Source organism: Diplotaxodon limnothrissa, linkage group LG10 (assembly GCF_057381915.1).
Source record: "Diplotaxodon limnothrissa isolate DT_005_m linkage group LG10, D_limnothrissa_male_GT1.1, whole genome shotgun sequence".
Lineage (NCBI taxonomy): Eukaryota > Metazoa > Chordata > Actinopteri > Cichliformes > Cichlidae > Diplotaxodon > Diplotaxodon limnothrissa.
Window position 1 is genome coordinate 3,438,666 of NC_140605.1, and position 11,651 is coordinate 3,450,316.

An 11,651-nucleotide genomic window follows, 5' to 3' on the forward strand; every position below is an offset into this window, starting at 1 on the left:
AACAGTATTTAGGCCCCATACTGTCTGAGTAGCTTTTTCCCCCATGAATCCTTCCTTCTTCCTCGTGTCATGTGCACTCTCACACTCCCACTTCTGTGTTTAGAAGTGGATCAGACAGCAGGAAGTTACAGAAGCAGTGGAAGCACGTCCGGTATAACACTCTCCTTGTGCTTTTACAGCACGCTGTTCTTTCTTGGCAGCGTTTTTCGATATGAATGGTTTGCAGAGAGACGCGGTCATATCAATAGGTAGATCACTCTCATTAAAACATTGCTATTTTAAATACATAAGCTGAGAAAGTCCTTGCAACTATCATTTTTATTACCATTCAAATAAGACAGGATAACAGTAACTGTATCTTTCTCGTGTTTGAGAGACTCTCTTGTTACAGCTGTTGAAATAATAATGTAATAATAATAATAATAACGACAAAACTCTGAGTTGGCAGAGTTGTATACCAGATGCTGTTACTGATGCAAACCTAAAGGGGATTTGTGTCTCTGGCTTGAATCAAACCAGTGACCTTCCGCTTGTGGATTGAATGTGTTACGACTAATGGCGGCAGAAAGATTTCAAATTGACAGTCCTTGTACTTTCCATGGCCACTAGAGGCCAACAAAGAGCTAGTTATAGATAGGAGATGAAAATAAATCCTCTTATTAAGCGTTCCTGCTGTCACTGCCACTACAACCACTTACTCAGCACAGTTTTGTTAATTCATTTCTATTCACAAAAACGTGTAGTAGGTTTTCTTTTGTGTGTGTTCATGTGTGTGTTTTAAGCATCACAAATATCAGGCTTTACAAAATCCCTCTCATGGCATTTGTTCACATTCCAATAAAGTTCTTGTCGTCCTCAACATTTGGTTAAAAACGCTGCACCTGAGCGTGCATTTCATGTGCAAAGAAGTTCTAGCTGAGGTACCTTCATTGCCACTGCTAAATTGCCAAGGATTAAAGGGATCTTATGTAATTATCCAAAGCCAAGGGTTAATCTCTGACTGCTGGGCCTGGAATAGCCAGATCTCTTACAAGACTTTACTCATCTCCTCTCCCGCTTTGCCAGGTGTTTAGGTAAGGCACTGCTGCCATAGTCCTCTGTGGCCGTGTACATAATTATGTTCATATTACAACAATCGTTTCAATTGCTTGAACAGTCTGAAAGGAGAATGGAGAGAGGAGTACTGGTGTGTTTCATTCCATGCGTCTCTTTATGCTGAGAGCTTTTTCTGAACACTTAAACTTACAAAAGGCTTTAAAAGGAACTGAATGATGTGAGAAATGTAATGCAGATGCAAATGTCGTGTTACTTTCTAGTTTTTGCTGATAACTCATTTTATCAGTGTGTTTTACAGTCAGTCTTAGCAGGAATTTTACAAATGGTAAAATAGCAGGGATGGGGAAAAATGGTACAATTACAAGAATGATTATGACTCCCTACTTCTGCACCTGCATGTCATCCTTTGAGCCTGAGATCTGGCGGCCGCCCGACCCTGACCCTGTTGTCTGGTAAATTCCAGGAAACGTGGACATTTCCATGAGCCTGATGTCACGCTTCCCTCCTTGGCAACCTCAGAACCCTCCCCTGCAGAGGTTTAATTAAGTCATTTCTCTCACTATGAGCTCTTATCTTGAGCCTCCTTTCCTGAGATCTCCACCCACACTTTAAATGTGCAAATGTCCCTCAACTCCCTGAGAAATGTGAGATAATTCCTGTCACATTTTTCCTCTTTGTCCGATGATCTCTCCCAGTAACCAAATGTGTGCATCTTGGTTGATTCAAGATACTTTGTCGTCCCCTTCTGCATCTCCCTCTGCCCTCAGCAAATTCTAATGTGTTACATTTTGCTTTGTTTTTGTGTGCAGAGAAGAAGTAAAGATGCACATTTGTAGCCACACATTGTGAACAATAATCCTAAAGCTTGTAGTCTTAAAGTCCTCTGAAATTATTGAAGAGAATATTTTTACATAGTTTGATTTTTGCATCATTACAAAGTATTTCTTGTCATATTTATGGAAAGTCTGCACTAAAAGAAAACTCAATCTGAAGCCTTCTCAGCTTGGAACGAAGGACTATTTGGATAGTTTTCAGTTTAAATTTTGAGAGAAATAAAAAATTAAATTCATTACTGTGGATTTAAAAATCTCAGATTTATTTCATTTGTAAAATGTAAATTCCAAAGGTGTTTTATATATAAGACATACACTATATATTTATATTACATATAAGGTATTATTTCAGTAAACCCCCTTGAATTAAAACCGAAAACCTGAACTTTATTCGCATCTTGATTGTTTCATTTAAAATCCACAGCAGTGATGCACAGAGGGAAAACTACAGACACTGTAAAACTTTGTCCAACAGATTATGGACCTAATTGTTGTTCAGATAAGAGGATTTTTATATCCAGCACATTTGGCTTTTAGCATTAGCATTTTGGGCTATCAGTTGCCCAAAAATGTGCAGCAAATTTCTCACTGGGATCCACTGACCGGGATCTCCAGACCCACTCAGAGTGAAAGTGCTGCTCAGGTCCACTTACCCGACAGAGAGAGAGAAGTTACCCCACTGCAAGAAATACCCCACATTTCAACAGGTGCTGCCGTGCATTGGTCAGGTGTAAAAACTGCGGAGACAGGATGTTTCTTGCAGTGTGGGCCACAGTTCCGCCCACGGAGTGTCACAGGGATTACAGTTAGTATTCACTCTGCTATGAACGCTAATGTAGGTGCATCTGTATCCAAGCAGAGGCAAGCCTTCCATTTATTACAAGGGTTGTTTTTTCCCCTCTCCTTTCTCCATTAGCTCTCTTGTCCGGATATAAAACACACTGATGCCGCTGCGTCTCTCACACTGCCACTCAAAGTAACCTGAAAGTCTTGTGTGGATCCATAAACTGCGAAGAGACGGCGTTATGTCAGCATCCATGGAAATACTGACTAACTAACAGAGGGACTGAGACTTTTCCAGCAGTGCCAGTGAAAAACAGCCTGTAGTGAAGACGAGGTGAGTGTTTGTGCGCTTTATGGGATTATTGTCGTGTAAGCCAAGTGACTGCTCCTCAGAACTGTCACTTGCATCGCTTTGTTTCTGTTGTGCGATCAGTTGTTGACACTAAATTGAGTGATCTGTCCCGTTTGCCCCCCACAAATAATCTATTTTTCCAATACATGCTTATGTTAATTTCGTGTAATTTCGACATAGGCACAGATAAATGGCAGATGAGGCAGCTAAAGATGAACATACAGTATGTGCGTGATATTAATCGAGTAAACTGTAATGAATTGACAGGCTAGAGCCAGAAGTCCACAGGTGAATACTTTCAAACTATTTGGATAACTGAATAATTACTTTCTTTCTTTGAATGCTGATCCCAGCGTCCCAGTTATGGCGCATTACTTTAATAGAACTGGAAGTATTATAGCCTTTTAAAGACTTTCATGGACAAAATGATTAAATGATCTGAATGTCAGATTAATAAACAGTGAAAATAATAGATTCATGTCTAACTGACATTGAATTAGGTATGAAACATTGAATTGTGTTGTTGTGCTGTCTTTACCTTCGAATATAAGGCGACTTTAGAATGTGAGGCGACTGTTGTTGTGATTTGGGGCTACATACTGAATTGAATTGAATTCTTGAAAGCCATTGGACCAGGTTTAGTAAATGTTGTGAGACTGTAAATTACAAAACTGTTAAGCTAATTTTTCCCAAGTGAAGCTTTAAAGTTACAACATCATCATCTATCGAACTTCATAAACTTTAATTGCACCTGTTTCTTTCTCTTTGTGCTTCCAAATGTGAGTGGAAGACATATCTGACCATCAGTTTTTATCTGTCGGTGTATCCTGGCCATCCTGCAGCATTACCTCCGTTATTTGTCACATTTAAATCACATTTAACAAATTAAAGACTGCCTCGTGAGACTAGCAGGTGCTGCTTGGATAGGAGAACTAGATCTCACTCTAAAAGATGTTTTTTCTGATCACCTGATGATCAGAGCTCACTGGTTACCAGAGAGGCTTTGTTTCTAGCCCTTGCCCCACTCCTCCTCCTTTTGAGTGCATAACATGTATGTGACACTAATGGAAATTCTATTTTGGGCAAAACCCACTGAAAGATTAGAGTATTATTAATGAATGCATATATAAATTTCATGAAGGAGTGAAGAATGGAAGCTTAAAAAAAGGAAACAGTGACCGAGATAAAGGGCTAATAATAGGCAGATATGGTAGTGGCTCTGTGGCAGTTGGTGGATTGAGATTTAGTGGATTATTGTATTGTTATTCAATGAGCGCATGTGTCCAACTCAACAGACAACCTGTGGCCTCACAGGCTTCCAGAAAGTAACCAAGCTACTTCTAGAAGCTGGCAACAAAGCAAAGAGAGGAGTAAAGTCCTCTCAGGTGAAGGGAATGTGCATGGGAGAAAATTCGCCCAAAGCCATCTGAAAGGCTGGCGAGAAGGAGAGCTGATGATAGAAGGACCCGGGTGCATTACAGATTTAAAATGAGACGTTTCCAGGCTTGTGCTGTCCTGAAACAATGGACACACTGTGACACACAGTAATATGTAACAGAAGTTAAAAGAAACAAGAGAAGTTTCATTAATATTTAATAACATATTAGACCAGCGAGTCCAGCAGCACAGCACCTGCTGCTGTAAGTATCAGCAGGATGCAGCTGCTGTAATGAGCTAATACTGATGACTCATTACAGCCCATTTTCTATAGACAATGTCATAAACCACACTGCACTCCTAATTATCATTTAACTAGTGAAAATAACTAGTAGTGAGTCAATGCAGTTTCATCAGAATTTACATTTACTAGTCAGGACTGTTGTTGTGTGCTTGTTCACACTGTTTTTACTCAAACTTTAGTCAAACTTTCACTGCAAACATTTAACTGAAGGAGTATTCAAAGCTGTCTTTTGTTTCCCCTTGAACGATGGTTAAAGTCATTATTGCGGGACTACGTTACCTGTTGCCTGGCTCCAGACCTTTGAACGTTTCATATCTATTGAGATTACTGCTTTTATCTTGTGTCGTGTCACAAAACAGCAATTTTTAGGTTTTAAAAAAATAGATGAATAGATAAATACATAAAATATAAAATAAAAAGTCTGTCCAATAAGTGTCAAAGCAAACGGTGAAACACCCCTGAAAACAGAGTAATAGCAGAATTCAGGTGAGGCTGCTCATCAGTGTTGGTCTCTGTTTTAAATCAAGTGAAAATGTGTTTCCACGTATGCAGTGTCAGAGTGAACTGCATGTGATATGCTCACAATTCTGTCTGTCATCAGGCTACTTTACTTTGGTTGCACCGACTCTACCTTTTGTTGGAGCTCTGTTAGGATATCTTTTGTTCTGCTGAGCATGGCATTTGTTCTTTGCAATGATTAGCTTGGTCAGAAATATCAGACCACAGTGCTTTAAGCCAGACATCAGCCCATAGACTCTTTATAAACGTTGGACTGTGACATGGGACGTTTTTTTATTACAGGTTTTGAAGCCTCGGTGTTATCAGCTTTTCTTTTTCTTTTTATTTGATAATTTAAAAAAAAAAAGATGTTGGAGGGCTGAGTTATCACAAACGGCTCGTGACCTGAATTCATAAGATGAAGGTACCTGCTAATTAGTGCTAAGTAACAGACTAATCACTACTTTTGGTTACTTAACTTTTCCAAAGTGAACCCCTTTGATATATTATTTGTTATATAATTACATTAAAAATGTTCCAAATGGCACCAACACCACAAACTAAGTAAGAGAGGCCCAGCGCGGTGACTTGAATTAGTGGAGACAGCTGTAAAAAAGAAAAAAAAAAAAAAAGCAGTATTGAATAACTGAGCTGTAAGTGGACATTAGAAGATGTGCAGTTTTTGTTGCTTTCACCGTGGCTTAGTTTTCTGTTCCCACATCACTGCTGCTTGTGTCAGAAACAGTTTTCCCTTTTAGCGCACGTACTGAGGCACCACTTCTTGCCAGCAAAGTTTTATTTCCTTATGCCCCGTTTATACCTATGTCACATACAGTATGTGGGTGAATATGAGAAGAGAAAGTATAGTAATTCTGTCCTTCAACCCTCAGAGGTCCAAGCCATCATGGGTGGAAACCCTAAACCATAAATAAAATGCAAGGAGTTATGGAAAATTTTTGAACATCAGTTACAAATTATTATATAATTTTCCCCCATATTCCTGATAACTGTGAGAGGTGTCTGAATGGTGTCCAAAACTATGAGGAAATATTTTCTCTCTAAAGGAGGGTGAACTCACTGAGAAACTGCACCCAGAATCTGACCGATGTAGGCCGTCCTTAGTTTAATGACCACAGCTCTGTGATGATAGCACCACGGTGACGCAGACAGACAATAGGCTAACCTGGCTGGAATAAGCCCACTGTGATTTCAGCTCCAGTTGGCCCTTGTCTGAGGACAGGGTGAGATTATGAATGCTGGAAATCTGCCAGCGCAAGCCTTCTTCAGGCCTGGGAGTTTCCATGTAATAGCCAGGCAGCAATAAAAGGACAGAGATATGTGAACAATTTCCTCTTTAAATACTGTTTATAGTTTTAAATTAGCAGTAAATGGTAGACAAATATTCACACTTAAACACTGAGAAGCCCTGAATACACAGCTCACAGTCCTTAGCGTAAGACACTTTCATTACTCAACAAGTATAGTTTAATGGGGGGGGGTATTATGCTGGCTCCAGCTCCACATACAGTTGCTGAGAAGTTTACACAGACTCATCATGGACATGAATGTCATGGTAATTTGCGGCTTTGTTGAACAGCTCTTTCCTGGAATGACTGTAAAGCATGAATCTATAATATAATCTCTAATCTAATCTCTTAATTTCTCCACAACGCCTATTAACCTACTGGTTAATAGTAGTTAATGCTCTTTGTCATCATAAAAAGAATTGGTTTTGGTCTTTTGAACTTATTGAACTGACCAATACTCAGAGCAAAGGGAAAGTCCAAGAAACTCAGTGAAGATCTACACAAGTTTGGAAGGTCTGACGGAGCCATTTCTAAATAATGGCTCCATCAGACAGACAATTATACATAAGTGCAAGACATTCAGATGTGCCATAGCTTTGCTAAGGCCTGGAAAAAGACCCAAACCATCTCCTCAGATGAGAAGCAATTAGTTTATGCATGCAATGGACCGGAAACTGTCTGAACACCAGTGTAACTGTCCACTGTGAACTCTGAGTTTTACGTTGCTATGTGTGCCAACCACGAAAGAAGCATCAGTATAATCTGGGACTGTTTTCTTGCTAGTGGTACTGGTGCTTTCTACAGAGGAGACAGACAAAATGCACACACTTAGACACAACTGCGTTTGGGACAATGATCCCAAACACACTTCAAAACTAGTTTTGAAATAGATAAAGAAGGCTAACATTAAGATTCTGGATTCTTCCTAAAGCCACTTAAACTCTGTTAAAAAGAGGACTGTGTTTAAAACTTAGTTCCATCCCAGGAACCCCAGTTAAATGAACTCTACCAATTCTGCCAAGAAGACTGGTTAATTAACCTGGCAGAATTATGCCCAAAGCTTTTTGGTGGCTGTCAAAAGTACAATAAAAAAGTATGACTTGTTTGAAAGTAGTCTTCTAAAAAAATCTATGTTGAAATCAACTGATTACTAAAACTGTCATGGTCCTGCGGCCATGACTGAGTGACTTTGTGTTTGTGTCCCTTATTGTTATTATTCTCTTTATTATTCATGGGCTGTTTTGGGATGGTTTGTGTTTTGGGATTTTAGATACTGGGTTTTGGGTTTGTGCTCCCTCTATTGGTCCCTGGTGTTAGTGTTCCCCTGTCTCGTCAGGTTAATCAGGTCCAGCTGTGTCTCCCACCTGTGTGTGATTTCCCAGTGTCTCTCTGTGTACTTATAGTGTGTGTTTGCCTCTGTTCCTCGTCGCGTCGTCTGTGTTCATACCTGGTGTAATCCCCTGCGTGCTCTCCCTGCTGTTCTCCCTTCATGCGCAGGTTTGCTATTTCTTTGTGTAGTTTCTCCCAGTTAGTTCATCCTTAGTTCTGTTTTACCATCCCCACTTTATATTTGATATTATCAATAAATCACCCTCACACCTGAATAAGTGCTGCGTTTTGAGTCCTCCTTCCACTCTCCACACGGCCGCTGCCAGTACGACGCGACCACAACATGGACCCAGCAGCGCTTAACCCATCCAGGGAGCTACGGGAAAATCTCATCGATGCCACACAGGAGCTCATCGACCGGTGGCTGGAAAACCCGGGTGGCACGTCCCAGCGCGCTATAGAGAGGCGGCTACAGCGTCTGGTGACTGGTCTCCCATGGCTTCTGGGCTCGCTTTGTTCGTGGGAGCGGGAGTTCCTCCTTTTGGACCTCGGACTTCACCCCCCGTCTGCTTTTACTTTCGAGCAGCCTGAGGCGGTGAGCGAGCGACATGTTCTGGCTTCCCCAGATTCCGGGACTCTGTTTTCTGGGGCTATTCAGAGCGGGATGAGAGACAGTGTAGATAGCTTACCTACCTTCGTGGTAACGGATCCTTCGCAAGTGGGCGTCTACAAACCCTCTGTAAAACCGAGAGACTTTTTCTCTGCCGCTCCTTCTGAGCCAGGACTTTATCACCATTCTCCGGCTCAGTTCTGTGTCCGGCCACAAGCTCTCAGGTCTGTGGCTCAACCGTTAGCCTCCCTAAGGGCTCAATTACCCGTTCTGCCGCCGCTCCGGTTAGCCACTCAGCCACCACCACCGCTAGCATCGCTACAGCCCACAGTTCCGGTAATGGCTGAGCCACAATTTTTGCACTGTTTTTCCACCGCTGTTTCTGGGCAGGGAGACAAACTGTTTCGCTACGGACCTGTTCCTCAACAGCTGGCAACATTAGTGACTGTTACTCACTCCGGGGCTTCCCCAGAGGCTGGGTTACTGCCCTCAGCTTACTCTGGACCCCTGGAGGCCAAGATGCCGGCTGTGAACTGCACCGGGCTGTCACTGCCTGAGCAGGGTCAGTGCTCTGCGCAGCTGCAGCCCTCCGTACGTGCGCCAGAGGCCCACGTGCCTACTGGTTTTGTTTCATGTGTGCCAGAGGCCCACGTGCCTCCTGGTTTTGTTTCGTGTGTGCCGGAGGCCCACGTGCCCCCGTGGTTCTGCGGCTGTTTTCGCTGGGGGGCCCAAGGACCCGGTCCGGCCTCCTGCTTCGCCTGCTGGGGGGCCCGAGGAGCCCGTCCAGCCTCCTGCTTTGCCTGCTGGGGGGCCCGAGGAGCCTGTCCAGCCTCCTGTTTCGCCTGCTGGGGGGCCCGAGGAGCCCGTCCAGCCTCCTGCTTTGCCTGCTGGGGGGCCCGAGGAGCCTGTCCAGCCTCCTGTTTCGCCTGCTGGGGGGCCCGAGGAGCCCGTCCAGCCTCCTGCTTCTCCACCTGTGGCTGCTTCTCCACCTGTGACTGCAGCGCCGCCTCCTGCAGTACCACCACCGGCAGTGCTACCGCCTGCTACGGCCACACCTCAGCCTGAGGACGCATCCTCACCTGGCCCGGCTTCATCCTCGCCTGGTCCAGCTTCAGTTTCATCCTCACCTGGCCCGGCTTCATCCTCGCCTGGTCCAGCTTCAGTTTCATCCTCGCCTGGCCCGGCTTCATCCTCGCCTGGTCCAGCTGCAGCTTCATCCTCGCCTGGTCCAGCTGCAGCTTCATCCTCGCCTGGCCCGGCTTCATCCTCGCCTGGCCCGGCCTCATCCACGCCTGGCCCGGCCTCATCCACGCCTGGCCCGGCCTCATCCACGCCTGGCCCGGTTTCATCCTCAGCTTCATCCTCGCCTGATTCTGGCCCAGCTTCAGCTACAGCTTCGCCCGGCCCAGCTTCAGCTACAGCTTCATCCTCGCCCGGTCCGGCTTCAGCCTCGTCTGGTCCAGCCTTCGTGTCTGCATCCTCGTCTGGTCCAGCTTCAGTCTCGCCCGGTCCTGGTCCAGCTTCGTCCCTGCCTGGTCCGGCTTCATCCTCGTCTGGTCCAGCCTTCGTGCCCGCATCCTCGGCCACAGCATCCTCATCTTCACCCGCAGCGCCTGGTCCAGCCTCCGCTTCAGCGTCCGCTTCAGCGTCCTCTTCAGCTTCGCCTGGTCCAGCTTCAGCTTCATCCTCGCCTGGCCCAGCTTCAGCTTCTGCTTCAGCCTCGCCCGGCCCGGCTTCACCCTCGCCTGGTCCAACTTCATCCTCGCCTGGTCCAGCTTCAGCTTCATCCTCGCCTGGCCCAGCTTCAGCTTCTGCTTCAGCCTCGCCCGGCCCGGCTTCACCCTCGTCTGGTCCAGCCTTCGTGTCTGCATCCTCGTCTGGTCCAGCCTTCGTGTCTGCATCTTCGTCTGGTCCAGCCTTCGTGTCTGCATCATCGCCTGACTGGCCGCCGTTGCCTTCCGCACGGCCGGCCCCCGGACCGCCATCGCCTGAGCGGCCGCCGTTGCCTTCCGCACGGCCGGCCCCCGGACCGCCATCGCCTGAGCGGCCGCCGTTGCCTTCCGCACGGCCGGCCCCCGGACCGCCTTCGCCTGAGCGGCCGCCGTTGCCTTCCCATGACTGAGTGACTTTGTGTTTGTGTCCCTTATTGTTATTATTCTCTTTATTATTCATGGGCTGTTTTGGGATGGTTTGTGTTTTGGGATTTTAGATACTGGGTTTTGGGTTTGTGCTCCCTCTATTGGTCCCTGGTGTTAGTGTTCCCCTGTCTCGTCAGGTTAATCAGGTCCAGCTGTGTCTCCCACCTGTGTGTGATTTCCCAGTGTCTCTCTGTGTACTTATAGTGTGTGTTTGCCTCTGTTCCTCGTCGCGTCGTCTGTGTTTATACCTGGTGTAATCCCCTGCGTGCTCTCCCTGCTGTTCTCCCTTCATGCTCAGGTTTGCTATTTCTTTGTGTAGTTTCTCCCAGTTAGTTCATCCTTAGTTCTGTTTTACCATCCCCACTTTATATTTGATATTATCAATAAATCACCCTCACACCTGAATAAGTGCTGCGTTTTGAGTCCTCCTTCCACTCTCCACACGGCCGCTGCCCCGGACCGTGACAAAAACAGCATAAAACTGCATTCATAACACTGAGCAACACTTAGGAGGACTACAAAAAGGTCTGTGAAGCTCCATATTCAGATACATCGAAGTATTAAGGAGTTAAATTATATATTTTGACCTGACCAGCGCACATGTCACCATTAGCTGTTCCACTATTAGCAATTACCAGTTAGCCACATTAGCCCCTTGTTATCGTTAAGCAGTTATCAGTGGGACATCTGGCTTGAGATTTATAGGCAGTGTGAGAATCTTGTAAGTCTTTTGCGAGGCCACTGATAAAGCTGATGAATGCAGAGGGCTCTGCTCTACAGTCGCACTTTCTAGGAATCTTTTCTAAGACTGAAATGACTGAATTCGTTGTTTTATAAAGCAGGAGAATGACCCTATCCATTGGGCTGTACACCTTTTGAAGAATGGGGTCATTTAGGACCCAAATCCTGTATTATTTGGATATTTATTGAGTATTTGGTTTGAAGGTTTGGGCGTCAGATATTCACTTTATAGTTGCTCACTTGGAGACTTTGTTATTAGATTTAAGCACTTACCTCTTTATCGTTACAAAAAAGACTTACCGGTACTACTTCACAACCACTTA